Genomic DNA, 19815 nt, shown 5'->3' with positions numbered 1-19815 from the left:
TAAACGCCGAAAAATGACTAAGTCCAAAAAAAAAAATTTTTCAACTTTTTTAAATTTTACCCCCGTGGGATATATATTCTACCCACACACATTTGGAACTCTCCTGGGGTATCCTCACACATATTATTCCCTCATTTAGCGGATATTTTTACAAAAAGAGAAATTTTCAAAAATTCAGAAAATTGGCTGAAAATGACTAAGTATCAAGAACTCATCGGGCGAATCACTCTGGAACTGAAATCGGAACACTCACTGACATTTTCCCTCTCTGAAAGTTTGATAAACGCTGGAAAAATGACTAAGTCCAAAAAAAAATTATTTGCAACTTTTTTCAATTTTACCCCTGTGGGATATATATTCTACCCACACACATTTGGAACTCTCCTGGAGTACCCTAATACATATTATTCCCTCATTTAGCGGATATTTTCACAAAAAAGTGAAATTTTGAAAAATTCAGAAAATTGGCTGAAAACGACTAAATATCAAGGACTCATCGGCCGAATCGCTCTGGAACTGAAATCGGAACGCTCAGTGTTATTTCCCCTCTCTGAAAGTCTGATAAATTCCGGAAAAAAGACTAAGTACAAAAAAAAATTTTTTTCAACTTTTTTCAATTTTACCCCCGTGGGATATATATTCTACCCACACACATTTGGATCTCTCCTGGGGTATGCTCACACATATTATTCCCTCATTTAGCGGATATTTTCACAAAAAAGTGAAATTTTCAAAAATTCAGAAAATTGGCTGAACACGACTAAATATCAAGGACTCATCGGGCGAATCACTCTGGAACTAAAATCGGAATGCTTACTGACATTTCCCCTCTGTGAAAGTATGATAAACGCCGGAAAAATGACTAAGTCGTAAAAAAATTTTTTCACCTTTTTTCAATTTTACCCCCGTGGGATATATATTCTACCAACACACATTTGGAACTCTCCTGGGGTACCCTCACACATATTATTCCCTCATTTAGTGGATATTTTCACAAAAAAGTGAAATTTTCAAAAATTCTGAAATTTTGCTGAAAACGACTAAATATCAAGGACTCATCAGGCAAATCGCTCTGGAACTGAAATCGGAACGCTCACTGACATTTCCCCTCTCTGAAAGTCTGATAAACGCCGGAAAAATGACTAAGTCCAAAAAAAAATTTTTTTAAAATTTTTTCAATTTTACCCCCGTGGGATTTATATTATACCCACACACATTTGGAACTCTCCTGGGGTACCCCAACACATATTGTTCCCTCATTTAGCGGATATTTTCACAAAAAAATGAAATTTTCAAAAATTCTGAAAATTGGCTGAAAACGACTAAATATCAAGGACTCATCGGTCGAATCGCTCTGGAACTGAAATCGTAACACTCACTGACATTTTCCCTCTCTGAAAGTCTGATAAACGCCGGAAAAATGACTAAGTCCAAAAAAAAATTATTTACAACTTTTTTCAATTTTAGCCCCGTGGGATATATATATTCTACCCACACACATTTGGATCTCTCCTGGGGTACCTTCACACATATTATTCCCTCATTTAGTGGATATTTTCACAAAAAAGTGAAATTTTCAAAAATTCAGAAAATTGGCTGAACACGACTAAATATCAAGGACTCATCGGGCGAATCACTCTGGAACTAAAATCGGAATGCTCACTGACATTTCACCTCTCTGAAAGCATGATAAATGCCGGAAAAATGATTAAGTCCAAAAAAATTTTTTTCACCTTTTTTCAATTTTACACCCGTGGGATATATATTCTACCCACACACATTTGGAACTCTCCTGGGGTACCCTCACACACATTATTCCCTCAGTTAGTGGATATTTTTACAAAAAAGTGAAATTTTCAAAAATTCAGAAAATTGGCTGAACACGACTAAATATCAAGGACTCATCGGGCGAATCTCTCTGGAACTGATATCAGAACACTCACTGACATTTTCCCACTCTGAAAGTCAGATAAACGCCGGAAAAATGACTAAGTCCAAAAAAAAAATTTTTTTCAACTTTTTTCAATTTTACCCCCGTGGGATATATATTCTACCCACACACATTTGGAACTCTCCTGGGGTATCCTCACTCATATTATTCCCTCATTTAGTGGATATTTTCACAAAAAAGAAACATTTTCAAAAATTCAGAAAATTGGCTGAAAACGACTAAATATCAAGGACTCATTGGGCGAATCGCTCTGGAACTGAAATCGGAATGCTCACTGACATTTCCCCTCTCTGAAGGTCTGATAAACGCCGGAAAAATGACTAAGTCCAAAAAAAAATTATTTACAACTTTTTTCAATTTTACCCCCGTGGGATATATATTCTGCCCACACACATTTGGATCTCTCCTGGGGTACCTTCACACATATTATTCCCTCATTTAGCGGATATTTTCACAAAAAAGTGAAATTTTCAAAAATTCAGAAAATTGGCTGAACACGACTAAATATCAAGGACACATCGGGCGAATCACTCTGGAACTAAAATCGGAATGCTCACTGACATTTCACCTCTCTGAAAGTATGATAAATGCCGGAAAAATGATTAAGTCCAAAAAAATTTTTTTCACCTTTTTTCAATTTTACCCCCGTGGGATATATATTCTACCCACACACATTTGGAACTCTCCTGGGGTACCCTCACACATATTATTCCCTCATTTAGTGGATATTTTTACAAAAAAGTGAAATTTTCAAAAATTCAGAAAATTGGCTGAAAACGACTAAATATCAAGGACTTATTGGGAAAATCACTCTGGAACTGAAATCGGAACGCTCACTGACATTTTCCCTCTCTGAAAGTCTGATAAACTCCGGAGAAATGACTAAGTCCAAAAAAAGTTTTCTTTCAAATTTTTTCAATTTTACCCCCGTGGGATAAATATTCTACCCACACACATTTGGAACTCTCCTGGGGTACCCCCACACATATTATTCCCTTATTTAGCGGATATTTTTACAAAAAATTGAAATTTTCAAAAATTCAGAAAATTGGCTGAAAACGACTAAATATCAAGGACTCATCGGTGGAATCGCTCTGGAACTGAAATCGGAATGCTCACTGACATTTCCCCTCTCTGAAAGTCTGATAAACGCCAGAAAAATGACTAGGTCGAAAAAACATTTTTTTAAACTTTTTTCAATTTTACCCCTGTGGGATATATATTCTACCCACACACATTTGGAACTCTCCTGGGGTACCCTCACACATATTATTCCCTCATTTAGTGGATATATTCACAAACAAGTGAAATTTTCAAAAGTTCAGAAAATTGGCTGAAAACGACTAAATATCAAGAACTCATCGGGCGAATCGCTCTGGAACTGAAATCGGAACGCTCACAAACATTTCCCCTCTCTGAAAGTCTGATAAACGCCGGAAAAATGACTAAGTCCAAAAAAAAATTATTTACAACTTTTTTCAATTTTACCCCCGTGGGATATATATTCTACCCACACACATTTGGAACTCTCCTGGGGTACCCTCACACATATTGTTCCCTCATTTAGCAGATATTTTTGCAAAAAAGTTAAATTTTCCAAAATTCAGAAAATAGGCTGAAAACGACTAAATATCAAGGACTCATCGGGCGAATCACTCTGGAACTGAAATCGGAATGCTCACTGACATTTCCCCTCTCTAAAAGTATGATAAAAGCCGGAAAAATGACTAAGTCCAAAAAAAAAAATTTTTCAACTTTTTAAAATTTTACCCCCGTGGGATATATATTCTACCCACACACATTTGGAACTCTCCTGGGGTATCCTAACACATATTATTTCCTCATTTAGCGGATATTTTCACAAAAAAGCAAAATTTTCAAAAATTCAGAAAATTGGCTGAAAACGACTAAATATCAAGGACTCATCGGGCGAATCGCTCTGGACCTGAAATCGGAACGCTCACTGACATTTACCCTCTCTGAAAGTCAGATAAACACCGGAAAAATGACTAAGTTCCAAAAAAAAATTATTTACAACTTTTTTCAATTTTACCCCCGTGGGATATATATTCTACCCACACACATTTGGAACTCTCCTGGGGTACCCTCACACATATTATTCCCTCATTTAGCGGATATTTTCACAAAAAAGTGAAATTTTCAAAAATTCAGAAAATTTGCTGATAACGACTAAATATCAAGGACTCATTGGGCAAATCGCTCTGGAACTGAAATTGGAATGCTCACTGACATTTCCCCTCTCTGAAAGCCTGATAAACGCGGGAAAAATGACTAAGTCCAAAAAGAAATTTTTTTCAACTTTTTTAATTTTACCCCCGTGGGATATATATTCTACCCACACACATTTGGAACTCTCCTGGGGTACCCTCACACAAATTATTCCCTCATTTAGCGGATATTTTTGCAAAAGAGTGAAATTTTCAAAAATTTTGAAAATAGGCTGAAAACGATTAAATATCAAGGACTCATCGGGCAAATCACTCTGGAACTAAAATTGGAATGCTCACTGACATTTCGCCTCTCTGAAAGTTTGATAAACGCCGGAAAAATGACTAAGTCCAAAAAAAAAAATTTTTCAACTTTTTTAAATTTTACCCCCGTGGGATATATATTCTACCCACACACATTTGGAACTCTCCTGGGGTATCCTCACACATATTATTTCCTCATTTAGCGGATATTTTCACAAAAAAGAAAAATTTTCAAAAATTCTGAAAATTGGTTGAAAACGACTAAATATCAAGGACTCATCGGGCGAATCGCTCTGGAACTGAAATCGGAACGCTCACTGACATTTCCCCTCTCTGAAAGTCAGATAAACACTGGAAAAATGACTAAGTTCCAAAAAAAAATTATTTACAACTTTTTTCAATTTTACCCCCGTGAGATATATATTCTACCCACACACATTTTGAACTCTCCTGGGGTACCCTCACACATATTATTCCCTCAGTTAGTGGATATTTTTACAAAAAAGTGAAATTTTCAAAAATTCAGAAAATTGGCTGAAAACGACTAAATATCAAGAACTCATCGGGCGAATCTCTCTGGAACTGAAATCGGAAAGCTCACGAACATTTTCCCTCTCTGAAAGTCTGCTAAACGCCGGAAAAATGACTAAGTCCAAAAAAAAATTTTTTAAAACTTTTTTCAATTTTACCCCCGTGGGATATATATTCTACCCACACACATTTGGAACTCTCCTGGGGTACCCTTACACAAATTATTCCCTCATTTAGCGGATATTTTTACAAAAAGAGAAATTTTCAAAAATTCAGAAAATTGGCTGAAAACGACTAAGTATCAAGAACTCATCGGGCGAATCACTCTGGAACTGAAATCGGAACACTCACTGACATTTTCCCTCTCTGAAAGTTTGATAAACGCTGGAAAAATGACTAAGTCCAAAAAAAAATTATTTGCAACTTTTTTCAATTTTACCCCTGTGGGATATATATTCTACCCACACACATTTGGAACTCTCCTGGAGTACCCTAATACATATTATTCCCTCATTTAGCGGATATTTTCACAAAAAAGTGAAATTTTGAAAAATTCAGAAAATTGGCTGAAAACGACTAAATATCAAGGACTCATCGGCCGAATCGCTCTGGAACTGAAATCGGAACGCTCAGTGTTATTTCCCCTCTCTGAAAGTCTGATAAATTCCGGAAAAAAGACTAAGTACAAAAAAAAATTTTTTTCAACTTTTTTCAATTTTACCCCCGTGGGATATATATTCTACCCACACACATTTGGATCTCTCCTGGGGTATGCTCACACATATTATTCCCTCATTTAGCGGATATTTTCACAAAAAAGTGAAATTTTCAAAAATTCAGAAAATTGGCTGAACACGACTAAATATCAAGGACTCATCGGGCGAATCACTCTGGAACTAAAATCGGAATGCTCACTGACATTTCCCCTCTGTGAAAGTATGATAAACGCCGGAAAAATGACTAAGTCGTAAAAAAATTTTTTCACCTTTTTTCAATTTTACCCCCGTGGGATATATATTCTACCAACACACATTTGGAACTCTCCTGGGGTACCCTCACACATATTATTCCCTCATTTAGTGGATATTTTCACAAAAAAGTGAAATTTTCAAAAATTCTGAAATTTTGCTGAAAACGACTAAATATCAAGGACTCATCAGGCAAATCGCTCTGAAACTGAAATCGGAACGCTCACTGACATTTCCCCTCTCTGAAAGTCTGATAAACGCCGGAAAAATGACTAAGTCCAAAAAAAAATTTTTTTAACATTTTTTCAATTTTACCCCCGTGGGATTTATATTATACCCACACACATTTGGAACTCTCCTGGGGTACCCCAACACATATTGTTCCCTCATTTAGCGGATATTTTCACAAAAAAATGAAATTTTCAAAAATTCTGAAAATTGGCTGAAAACGACTAAATATCAAGGACTCATCGGTCGAATCGCTCTGGAACTGAAATCGTAACACTCACTGACATTTTCCCTCTCTGAAAGTCTGATAAACGCCGGAAAAATGACTAAGTCCAAAAAAAAATTATTTACAACTTTTTTCAATTTTAGCCCCGTGGGATATATATATTCTACCCACACACATTTGGATCTCTCCTGGGGTACCTTCACACATATTATTCCCTCATTTAGTGGATATTTTCACAAAAAAGTGAAATTTTCAAAAATTCAGAAAATTGGCTGAACACGACTAAATATCAAGGACTCATCGGGCGAATCACTCTGGAACTAAAATCGGAATGCTCACTGACATTTCACCTCTCTGAAAGCATGATAAATGCCGGAAAAATGATTAAGTCCAAAAAAATTTTTTTCACCTTTTTTCAATTTTACACCCGTGGGATATATATTCTACCCACACACATTTGGAACTCTCCTGGGGTACCCTCACACACATTATTCCCTCAGTTAGTGGATATTTTTACAAAAAAGTGAAATTTTCAAAAATTCAGAAAATTGGCTGAACACGACTAAATATCAAGGACTCATCGGGCGAATCTCTCTGGAACTGATATCAGAACACTCACTGACATTTTCCCACTCTGAAAGTCAGATAAACGCCGGAAAAATGACTAAGTCCAAAAAAAAAATTTTTTTCAACTTTTTTCAATTTTACCCCCGTGGGATATATATTCTACCCACACACATTTGGAACTCTCCTGGGGTATCCTCACTCATATTATTCCCTCATTTAGTGGATATTTTCACAAAAAAGAAACATTTTCAAAAATTCAGAAAATTGGCTGAAAACGACTAAATATCAAGGACTCATTGGGCGAATCGCTCTGGAACTGAAATCGGAATGCTCACTGACATTTCCCCTCTCTGAAGGTCTGATAAACGCCGGAAAAATGACTAAGTCCAAAAAAAAATTATTTACAACTTTTTTCAATTTTACCCCCGTGGGATATATATTCTGCCCACACACATTTGGATCTCTCCTGGGGTACCTTCACACATATTATTCCCTCATTTAGCGGATATTTTCACAAAAAAATTAAATTTTCAAAAATTCAGAAAATTGGCTGAACACGACTAAATATCAAGGACACATCGGGCGAATCACTCTGGAACTAAAATCGGAATGCTCACTGACATTTCACCTCTCTGAAAGTATGATAAATGCCGGAAAAATGATTAAGTCCAAAAAAATTTTTTTCACCTTTTTTCAATTTTACCCCCGTGGGATATATATTCTACCCACACACATTTGGAACTCTCCTGGGGTACCCTCACACATATTATTCCCTCATTTAGTGGATATTTTTACAAAAAAGTGAAATTTTCAAAAATTCAGAAAATTGGCTGAAAACGACTAAATATCAAGGACTTATTGGGAAAATCACTCTGGAACTGAAATCGGAACGCTCACTGACATTTTCCCTCTCTGAAAGTCTGATAAACTCCGGAGAAATGACTAAGTCCAAAAAAAGTTTTCTTTCAAATTTTTTCAATTTTACCCCCGTGGGATAAATATTCTACCCACACACATTTGGAACTCTCCTGGGGTACCCCCACACATATTATTCCCTTATTTAGCGGATATTTTTACAAAAAATTGAAATTTTCAAAAATTCAGAAAATTGGCTGAAAACGACTAAATATCAAGGACTCATCGGTGGAATCGCTCTGGAACTGAAATCGGAATGCTCACTGACATTTCCCCTCTCTGAAAGTCTGATAAACGCCAGAAAAATGACTAGGTCGAAAAAACATTTTTTTAAACTTTTTTCAATTTTACCCCTGTGGGATATATATTCTACCCACACACATTTGGAACTCTCCTGGGGTACCCTCACACATATTATTCCCTCATTTAGTGGATATATTCACAAACAAGTGAAATTTTCAAAAGTTCAGAAAATTGGCTGAAAACGACTAAATATCAAGAACTCATCGGGCGAATCGCTCTGGAACTGAAATCGGAACGCTCACAAACATTTCCCCTCTCTGAAAGTCTGATAAACGCCGGAAAAATGACTAAGTCCAAAAAAAAATTATTTACAACTTTTTTCAATTTTACCCCCGTGGGATATATATTCTACCCACACACATTTGGAACTCTCCTGGGGTACCCTCACACATATTGTTCCCTCATTTAGCAGATATTTTTGCAAAAAAGTTAAATTTTCCAAAATTCAGAAAATAGGCTGAAAACGACTAAATATCAAGGACTCATCGGGCGAATCACTCTGGAACTGAAATCGGAATGCTCACTGACATTTCCCCTCTCTAAAAGTATGATAAAAGCCGGAAAAATGACTAAGTCCAAAAAAAAAAATTTTTCAACTTTTTAAAATTTTACCCCCGTGGGATATATATTCTACCCACACACATTTGGAACTCTCCTGGGGTATCCTAACACATATTATTTCCTCATTTAGCGGATATTTTCACAAAAAAGCAAAATTTTCAAAAATTCAGAAAATTGGCTGAAAACGACTAAATATCAAGGACTCATCGGGCGAATCGCTCTGGACCTGAAATCGGAACGCTCACTGACATTTACCCTCTCTGAAAGTCAGATAAACACCGGAAAAATGACTAAGTTCCAAAAAAAAATTATTTACAACTTTTTTCAATTTTACCCCCGTGGGATATATATTCTACCCACACACATTTGGAACTCTCCTGGGGTACCCTCACACATATTATTCCCTCATTTAGCGGATATTTTCACAAAAAAGTGAAATTTTCAAAAATTCAGAAAATTTGCTGATAACGACTAAATATCAAGGACTCATTGGGCAAATCGCTCTGGAACTGAAATTGGAATGCTCACTGACATTTCCCCTCTCTGAAAGCCTGATAAACGCGGGAAAAATGACTAAGTCCAAAAAGAAATTTTTTTCAACTTTTTTAATTTTACCCCCGTGGGATATATATTCTACCCACACACATTTGGAACTCTCCTGGGGTACCCTCACACAAATTATTCCCTCATTTAGCGGATATTTTTGCAAAAGAGTGAAATTTTCAAAAATTTTGAAAATAGGCTGAAAACGATTAAATATCAAGGACTCATCGGGCAAATCACTCTGGAACTAAAATTGGAATGCTCACTGACATTTCGCCTCTCTGAAAGTTTGATAAACGCCGGAAAAATGACTAAGTCCAAAAAGAAATTTTTTTCAACTTTTTTAATTTTACCCCCGTGGGATATATATTCTACCCACACACATTTGGAACTCTCCTGGGGTACCCTCACACATATTATTCCCGCATTTAGCGGATATTTTTACAAAAAGAGAAATTTTCAAAAATTCAGAAAATTGGCTGAAAACGACTAAGTATCAAGAACTCATCGGGCGAATCACTCTGGAACTGAAATCGGAACACTCTCTGACATTTTCCCTCTCTGAAAGTTTGATAAACGCTGGAAAAATGACTAAGTCCAAAAAAAAATTATTTGCAACTTTTTTCAATTTTACCCCTGTGGGATATATATTCTACCCACACACATTTGGAACTCTCCTGGAGTACCCTAATACATATTATTCCCTCATTTAGCGGATATTTTCACAAAAAAGTGAAATTTTGAAAAATTCAGAAAATTGGCTGAAAACGACTAAATATCAAGGACTCATCAGCCGAATCGCTCTGGAACTGAAATCGGAACGCTCAGTGATATTTCCCCTCTCTGAAAGTCTGATAAATTCCGGAAAAAAGACTAAGTACAAAAAAAAATTTTTTTCAACTTTTTTCAATTTTACCCCCGTGGGATATATATTCTACCCACACACATTTGGATCTCTCCTGGGGTATGCTCACACATATTATTCCCTCATTTAGCGGATATTTTCACAAAAAAGTGAAATTTTCAAAAATTCAGAAAATTGGCTGAACACGACTAAATATCAAGGACTCATCGGGCGAATCACTCTGGAACTAAAATCGGAATGCTCACTGACATTTCCCCTCTCTGAAAGTCTGATAAACGCCGGAAAAATGACTAAGTCCAAAAAAAAATTTTTTTTAAATTTTTTCAATTTTACCCCCGTGGGATATATATTCTACCCACACACATTTGGAACTCTCCTGGGGTATCCTCACTCATATTATTCCCTCATTTAGCGGATATTTTCACAAAAAAGAAAAATTTTCAAAAATTCAGAAAATTGGCTGAAAACGACTAAATATCAAGGACTCATTGGGCGAATCGCTCTGGAACTGAAATCGGAATGCTCACTGACATTTCCCCTCTCTGAAGGTCTGATAAACGCCGGAAAAATGACTAAGTCCAAAAAAAAAATTATTTACAACTTTTTTCAATTTTACCCCCGTGGGATATATATTCTACCCACACACATTTGGATCTCTCCTGAAATTTTCAAAAATTCTGATTTTGCTGAAAACGACTAAATATCAAGGACTCATCGGGCAAATCGCTCTGGAACTGAAATCGGAACGCTTACTGACATTTGCCCTCTCTGAAAGCCTGATAAACGCCGGAAAAATGACTAAGTCCAAAAAAAATTTTTTTAAAAATCTTTTCAATTTTACCCCCGTGGGATATATATTATACCCACACACATTTGGAACTCTCCTGGGGTACCCCAACACATATTATTCCCTCATTTAGTGGATATTTTCACAAAAAAAGTGAAATTTTCAAAAATTCTGAAAATTGGCTGAAAACGACTAAATATCAAGGACTCATCGGTCGAATCGCTCTGGAACTGAAATCGTAACACTCACTGACATTTTCCCTCTCTGAAAGTCTGATAAACGCCGGAAAAATGACTAAGTCCAAAAAAAATTATTTACAACTTTTTTCAATTTTACCCCCGTGGGATATATATTCTACCCACACACATTTGGATCTCTCCTGGGGTACCTTCACACATATTATTCCCTCATTTAGCGGATATTTTCACAAAAAAGTGAAATTTTCAAAAATTCAGAAAATTGGCTGAACACGACTAAATATCAAGGACTCATCGGGCGAATCACTCTGGAACTAAAATCGGAATGCTCACTGACATTTCACCTCTCTGAAAGTATGATAAATGCCGGAAAAATGATTAAGTCCAAAAAAAATTTTTTCACCTTTTTTCAATTTTACACCCGTGGGATATATATTCTACCCACACACATTTGGAACTCTCCTGGGGTACCCTCACACATATTATTCCCTCAGTTAGTGGATATTTTTACAAAAAAGTGAAATTTTCAAAAATTCAGAAAATTGGCTGAACACGACTAAATATCAAGGACTCATCGGGCGAATCTCTCTGGAACTGATATCAGAACACTCACTGACATTTTCCCACTCTGAAAGTCAGATAAACGCCGGAAAAATGACTAAGTCCAAAAAAAAAATTTTTTTCAACTTTTTTCAATTTTACCCCCGTGGGATATATATTCTACCCACACACATTTGGAACTCTCCTGGGGTATCCTCACTCATATTATTCCCTCATTTAGCGGATATTTTCACAAAAAAGAAAAATTTTCAAAAATTCAGAAAATTGGCTGAAAACGACTAAATATCAAGGACTCATTGGGCGAATCGCTCTGGAACTGAAATCGGAATGCTCACTGACATTTCCCCTCTCTGAAAGTCTGATAAATGCCGGAAAAATGACTAAGTTCAAAAAAAAATTTTTTAAACTTTTTTCAATTTTACCCCCGTGGGATATATATTCTACCCACACACATTTGGAACTCTCCTGGGGTACCCTCACACATACTATTCCCTTATTTAGTGGATAATTTCACAAAAAAGTGAAATTTTCAAAAATTCTGATTTTGCTGAAAACAACTAAATATCAAGGACTCATCGGGCAAATCGCTCTGGAACTGAAATCGGAACGCTTACTGACATTTGCCCTCTCTGAAAGCCTGATAAACGCCGGAAAAATGACTAAGTCCAAAAAATATATTTTTTTAAATTTTTTCAATTTTACCCCCGTGGGATATATATTATACCCACACACATTTGGAACTCTCCTGGGGTACCCCAACACATATTATTCCCTCATTTAGTGGATATTTTCACAAAAAAAGTGAAATTTTCAAAAATTCTGAAAATTGGCTGAAAACGACTAAATATCAAGGACTCATCGGTCGAATCGCTCTGGAACTGAAATCGTAACACTCACTGACAATTTCCCTCTCTGAAAGTCTGATAAACGCCGGAAAAATGACTAAGTCCAAAAAATGATTATTTACAACTTTTTTCAATTTTAGCCCCGTGGGATATATATTCTACCCACACACATTTGGATCTCTCCTGGGGTACCTTCACACATATTATTCCCTCATTTAGTGGATATTTTCACAAAAAAGTGAAATTTTCAAAAATTCAGAAAATTGGCTGAACACGACTAAATATCAAGGACTCATCGGGCGAATCACTCTGGAACTAAAATCGGAATGCTCACTGACATTTCACCTCTCTGAAAGTATGATAAATGCCGGAAAAATGATTAAGTCCAAAAAAAATTTTTTCACCTTTTTTTAATTTTACCCCCGTGGGATATATATTCTACCCACACACATTTGGAACTCTCCTGGGGTACCCTCACACATATTATTCCCTCAGTTAGTGGATATTTTTACAAAAAAGTGAAATTTTCAAAAATTCAGAAAATTGGCTGAACACGACTAAATATCAAGGACTCATCGGGCGAATCTCTCTGGAACTGATATCAGAACACTCATTGACATTTTCCCACTCTGAAAGTCAGATAAACGCCGGAAAAATGACTAAGTCCAAAAAAAAAATTTTTTTCAACTTTTTTCAATTTTACCCCCGTGGGATATATATTCTACCCACACACATTTGGAACTCTCCTGGGGTATCCTCACTCATATTATTCCCTCATTTAGCGGATATTTTCACAAAAAAGAAAAATTTTCAAAAATTCAGAAAATTGGCTGAAAACGACTAAATATCAAGGACTCATTGGGCGAATCGCTCTGGAACTGAAATCGGAATGCTCACTGACATTTCCCCTCTCTGAAGGTCTGATAAACGCCGGAAAAATGACTAAGTCCAAAAAAAAAATTATTTACAACTTTTTTCAATTTTACCCCCGTGGGATATATATTCTACCCACACACATTTGGATCTCTCCTGGGGTACCTTCACACATATTATTCCCTCATTTAGCGGATATTTTCACAAAAAAGTGAAATTTTCAAAAATTCAGAAAATTGGCTGAACACGACTAAATATCAAGGACTCATCGGGCGAATCACTCTGGAACTAAAATCGGAATGCTCACTGACATTTCCCCTCTCTGAAAGTATGATAAACGCCGGAAAAATGACTAAGTCCTAAAAAAATGTTTTCACCTTTTTTCAATTTTACCCCCGTGGGATATATATTCTACCAACACACATTTGGAACTCTCCTGGGGTACCCTCACACATATTATTCCCTCATTTAGTGGATATTTTCACAAAAAAGTGAAATTTTCAAAAATTCTGATTTTGCTGAAAACAACTAAATATCAAGGACTCATCGGGCAAATCGCTCTGGAACTGAAATCGGAACGCTTACTGACATTTGCCCTCTCTGAAAGCCTGATAAACGCCGGAAAAATGACTAAGTCCAAAAAATATATTTTTTTAAATTTTTTCAATTTTACCCCCGTGGGATATATATTATACCCACACACATTTGGAACTCTCCTGGGGTACCCCAACACATATTATTCCCTCATTTAGTGGATATTTTCACAAAAAAAGTGAAATTTTCAAAAATTCTGAAAATTGGCTGAAAACGACTAAATATCAAGGACTCATCGGTCGAATCGCTCTGGAACTGAAATCGTAACACTCACTGACAATTTCCCTCTCTGAAAGTCTGATAAACGCCGGAAAAATGACTAAGTCCAAAAAATGATTATTTACAACTTTTTTCAATTTTAGCCCCGTGGGATATATATTCTACCCACACACATTTGGATCTCTCCTGGGGTACCTTCACACATATTATTCCCTCATTTAGTGGATATTTTCACAAAAAAGTGAAATTTTCAAAAATTCAGAAAATTGGCTGAACACGACTAAATATCAAGGACTCATCGGGCGAATCACTCTGGAACTAAAATCGGAATGCTCACTGACATTTCACCTCTCTGAAAGTATGATAAATGCCGGAAAAATGATTAAGTCCAAAAAAAATTTTTTCACCTTTTTTTAATTTTACCCCCGTGGGATATATATTCTACCCACACACATTTGGAACTCTCCTGGGGTACCCTCACACATATTATTCCCTCAGTTAGTGGATATTTTTACAAAAAAGTGAAATTTTCAAAAATTCAGAAAATTGGCTGAACACGACTAAATATCAAGGACTCATCGGGCGAATCTCTCTGGAACTGATATCAGAACACTCATTGACATTTTCCCACTCTGAAAGTCAGATAAACGCCGGAAAAATGACTAAGTCCAAAAAAAAAATTTTTTTCAACTTTTTTCAATTTTACCCCCGTGGGATATATATTCTACCCACACACATTTGGAACTCTCCTGGGGTATCCTCACTCATATTATTCCCTCATTTAGCGGATATTTTCACAAAAAAGAAAAATTTTCAAAAATTCAGAAAATTGGCTGAAAACGACTAAATATCAAGGACTCATTGGGCGAATCGCTCTGGAACTGAAATCGGAATGCTCACTGACATTTCCCCTCTCTGAAGGTCTGATAAACGCCGGAAAAATGACTAAGTCCAAAAAAAAAATTATTTACAACTTTTTTCAATTTTACCCCCGTGGGATATATATTCTACCCACACACATTTGGATCTCTCCTGGGGTACCTTCACACATATTATTCCCTCATTTAGCGGATATTTTCACAAAAAAGTGAAATTTTCAAAAATTCAGAAAATTGGCTGAACACGACTAAATATCAAGGACTCATCGGGCGAATCACTCTGGAACTAAAATCGGAATGCTCACTGACATTTCCCCTCTCTGAAAGTATGATAAACGCCGGAAAAATGACTAAGTCCTAAAAAAATGTTTTCACCTTTTTTCAATTTTACCCCCGTGGGATATATATTCTACCAACACACATTTGGAACTCTCCTGGGGTACCCTCACACATATTATTCCCTCATTTAGTGGATATTTTCACAAAAAAGTGAAATTTTCAAAAATTCTGAAATTTTGCTGAAAACGACTAAATATCAAGGACTCATCGGGCAAATCGCTCTGGAACTGAAATCGGAACGCTCACTGACATTTCCCCTCTCTGAAAGTCTGATAAACGGCGGAAAAATGACTAAGTCCAAAAAATATTTTTTTTTAAATTTTTTCAATTTTACCCCCGTGGGATATATATTATACCCACACACATTTTGAACTCTCCTGGGGTACCCCAACACATATTATTCCCTCATTTAGTGGATATTTTCACAAAAAAAGTGAAATTTTCAAAAATTCTGAAAATTGGCTGAAAACGACTAAATATCAAGGACTCATCGGTCGAATCGCTCTGGAACTGAAATCGTAACACTCACTGACATTTTCCCTCTCTGAAAGTCGGATAAACGCCGGAAAAATGACTAAGTCCAAAAAAAATTATTTACAACTTTTTTCAATTTTACCCCCGTGGGATATATATTCTACCCACACACATTTGGATCTCTCCTGGGGTACCTTCACACATATTATTCCCTCATTTAGCGGATATTTTCACAAAAAAGTGAAATTTTCAAAAATTCAGAAAATTGGCTGAACACGACTAAATATCAAGGACTCATCGGGCGAATCACTCTGGAACTAAAATCGGAATGCTCACTGACATTTCACCTCTCTGAAAGTATGATAAATGCCGGAAAAATGATTAAGTCCAAAAAATTTTTTTTCACCTTTTTTCAATTTTACACCCGTGGGATATATATTCTACTCACACACATTTGGAACTCTCCTGGGGTACCCTCACACATATTATTCCCTCAGTTAGTGGATATTTTTACAAAAAAGTGAAATTTTCAAAAATTCAGAAAATTGGCTGAACACGACTAAATATCAAGGACTCATCGGGCGAATCTCTCTGGAACTGATATCAGAACACTCACTGACATTTTCCCACTCAGAAAGTCAGATAAACGCCGGAAAAATGACTAAGTCCAAAAAAAAAATTTTTTTCTACTTTTTTCAATTTTACCCCCGTGGGATATATATTCTACCCACACACATTTGGAACTCTCCTGGGGTATCCTCACTCATATTATTCCCTCATTTAGCGGATATTTTCACAAAAAAGAAAAATTTTCAAAAATTCAGAAAATTGGCTGAAAACGACTAAATATCAAGGACTCATTGGGCGAATCGCTCTGGAACTGAAATCGGAATGCTCACTGACATTTCCCCTCTCTGAAAGTCTGATAAACGCCGGAAAAATGACTAAGTTCAAAAAAAAATTTTTTAAACTTTTTTCAATTTTACCCCCGTGGGATATATATTCTACCCACACACATTTGGAACTCTCCTGGGGTACCCTCACACATACTATTCCCTTATTTAGTGGATAATTTCACAAAAAAGTGAAATTTTCAAAAATTCTGATTTTGCTGAAAACGACTAAATATCAAGGACTCATCGGGCAAATCGCTCTGGAACTGAAATCGGAACGCTTACTGACATTTGCCCTCTCTGAAAGCCTGATAAACGCCGGAAAAATGACTAAGTCCAAAAAATATTTTTTTTTAAATTTTTTCAATTTTACCCCCGTGGGATATATATTATACCCACACACATTTGGAACTCTCCTGGGGTACCCCAACACATATTATTCCTCATTTAGTGGATATTTTCACAAAAAAAGTGAAATTTTCAAAAATTCTGAAAATTGGCTGAAAACGACTAAATATCAAGGACTCATCGGTCGAATCGCTCTGGAACTGAAATCGTAACACTCACTGACATTTTCCCTCTCTGAAAGTCTGATAAACGCCGGAAAAATGACTAAGTCCAAAAAAAAATTATTTACAACTTTTTTCAATTTTACCCCCGTGGGATATATATTCTACCCACACACATTTGGATCTCTCCTGGGGTACCTTCACACATATTATTCCCTCATTTAGCGGATATTTTCACAAAAAAGTGAAATTTTCAAAAATTCAGAAAATTGGCTGAACACGACTAAATATCAAGGACTCATCGGGCGAATCACTCTGGAACTAAAATCGGAATGCTCACTGACATTTCCCCTCTCTGAAAGTATGATAAACGCCGGAAAAATGACTAAGTCCAAAAAAAATTTTTTCACCTTTTTTCAATTTTACCCCCGTGGGATATATATTCTACCCACACACATTTGGAACTCTCCTGGGGTACCCTCACACATATTATTCCCTCAGTTAGTGGATATTTTTACAAAAAAGTGAAATTTTCAAAAATTCAAAAAATTGGCTGAACACGACTAAATATCAAGGACTCATCGGGCGAATCTCTCTGGTACTGATATCAGAACACTCACTGACATTTTCCCACTCTGAAGGTCTGATAAACGCCGGAAAAATGACTAAGTCCAAAAAAAAATTATTTACAACTTTTTTCAATTTTACCCCCGTGGGATATATATTCTGCCCACACACATTTGGATCTCTCCTGGGGTACCTTCACACATATTATTCCCTCATTTAGCGGATATTTTCACAAAAAAGTGAAATTTTCAAAAATTCAGAAAATTGGCTGAACACGACTAAATATCAAGGACTCATCGGGCGAATCACTCTGGAACTAAAATCGGAATGCTCACTGACATTTCCCCTCTCTGAAAGTATGATAAACGCCGGAAAAATGACTAAGTCCTAAAAAATTTTTTTCACCTTTTTTCAATTTTACCCCCGTGGGATATATATTCTACCAACACACATTTGGAACTCTCCTGGGGTACCCTCACACATATTATTCCCTCATTTAGTGGATATTTTCACAAAAAAGTGAAATTTTCAAAAATTCTGAAATTTTGCTGAAAACGACTAAATATCAAGGACTCATCGGGCAAATCGCTCTGGAACTGAAATCGGAACGCTCACTGACATTTCCCCTCTCTGAAAGTCTGATAAACGGCGGAAAAATGACTAAGTCCAAAAAATATTTTTTTTTAAATTTTTTCAATTTTACCCCCGTGGGATATATATTATACCCACACACATTTGGAACTCTCCTGGGGTACCCCAACACATATTATTCCCTCATTTAGCGAATATTTTCACAAAAGAGTGAAATTTTCAAAAATTCTGAAAATTGGCTGAAAACGACTAAATATCAAGGACTCATCGGACGAATCGCTCTGGAACTGAAATCGTAACACTCACTGACATTTTCCCTCTCTGAAAGTCTGATAAACGCCGGAAAAATGACGAAGTCCAAAAAAAAATTATTTACAACTTTTTTCAATTTTACCCCCGTGGGATATATATTCTACCCACACACATTTGGAACTCTCCTGGGGTATCCTCACTCATATTATTCCCCCATTTAGCGGATATTTTCACAAAAAAGAAAAATTTTCAAAAATTCAGAAAATTGGCTGAAAACGACTAAATATCAAGGACTCATTGGGCGAATCGCTCTGGAACTGAAATCGGAATGCTCACTGACATTTCCCCTCTCTGAAGGTCTGATAAATGCCGGAAAAATGACTAAATCCATAAAAAAAAATTTCAACTTTTTTCAAATTTACCCCTGTGGGATATATATTCTACCCACACACATTTAGAACTCTCCTGGGGTACCCTCACACATATTATTCCCTCATTTAGCGGATATTTTTACAAAAAGAGAAATTTTCAAAAATTCAGAAAATTGGCTGAAAACGACTAAATATCAAGGACTCATCGGGCGAATCGCTCTGGAACTGACATCGTAACACTCACTGACATTTTCCCTCTCTGAAAGTCTGATAAACGACGGAAAAATGAACAAGTCCAAAAAAATTTTTTTTTAAACTTTTTTCAATTTTACACCCGTGGGATATATATTCTAGCCACACACATTTGGAACTCTCCTGGGGTACCCTCACACATATTATTCCCTCATTTAGTGGATATTTTCACAAACAAGAGAAATTTTCAAAAATTCAGAAAATTGGCTGAAAACGACTAAATATCAAGAACTCATCGGGTGAATCGCTCTGGAACTGAAATCGGAACGCTCAATGACATTTCCCCTCTCTGAAAGTCTGGTAAACGACGGAAAAATGACTAAGTCCAAAAAAAATTTTTTTAAAACTTTTTTCAATTTTACCCCCATGGGATATATATTCTACCCACACACATTTGGAACTCTCCTGGGGTACCCTCACACATATTATTCCCTCATTTAGCATATATTTTCACAAAAAAGAC

This window comes from Phyllobates terribilis, unplaced genomic scaffold (assembly GCF_046119375.1).
Source record: "Phyllobates terribilis strain yellow unplaced genomic scaffold, ASM4611937v1 Scaffold_3__8_contigs__length_932513732, whole genome shotgun sequence".
NCBI classification, from domain to species: domain Eukaryota; kingdom Metazoa; phylum Chordata; class Amphibia; order Anura; family Dendrobatidae; genus Phyllobates; species Phyllobates terribilis.
This window is presented reverse-complemented; position numbering follows the sequence as displayed.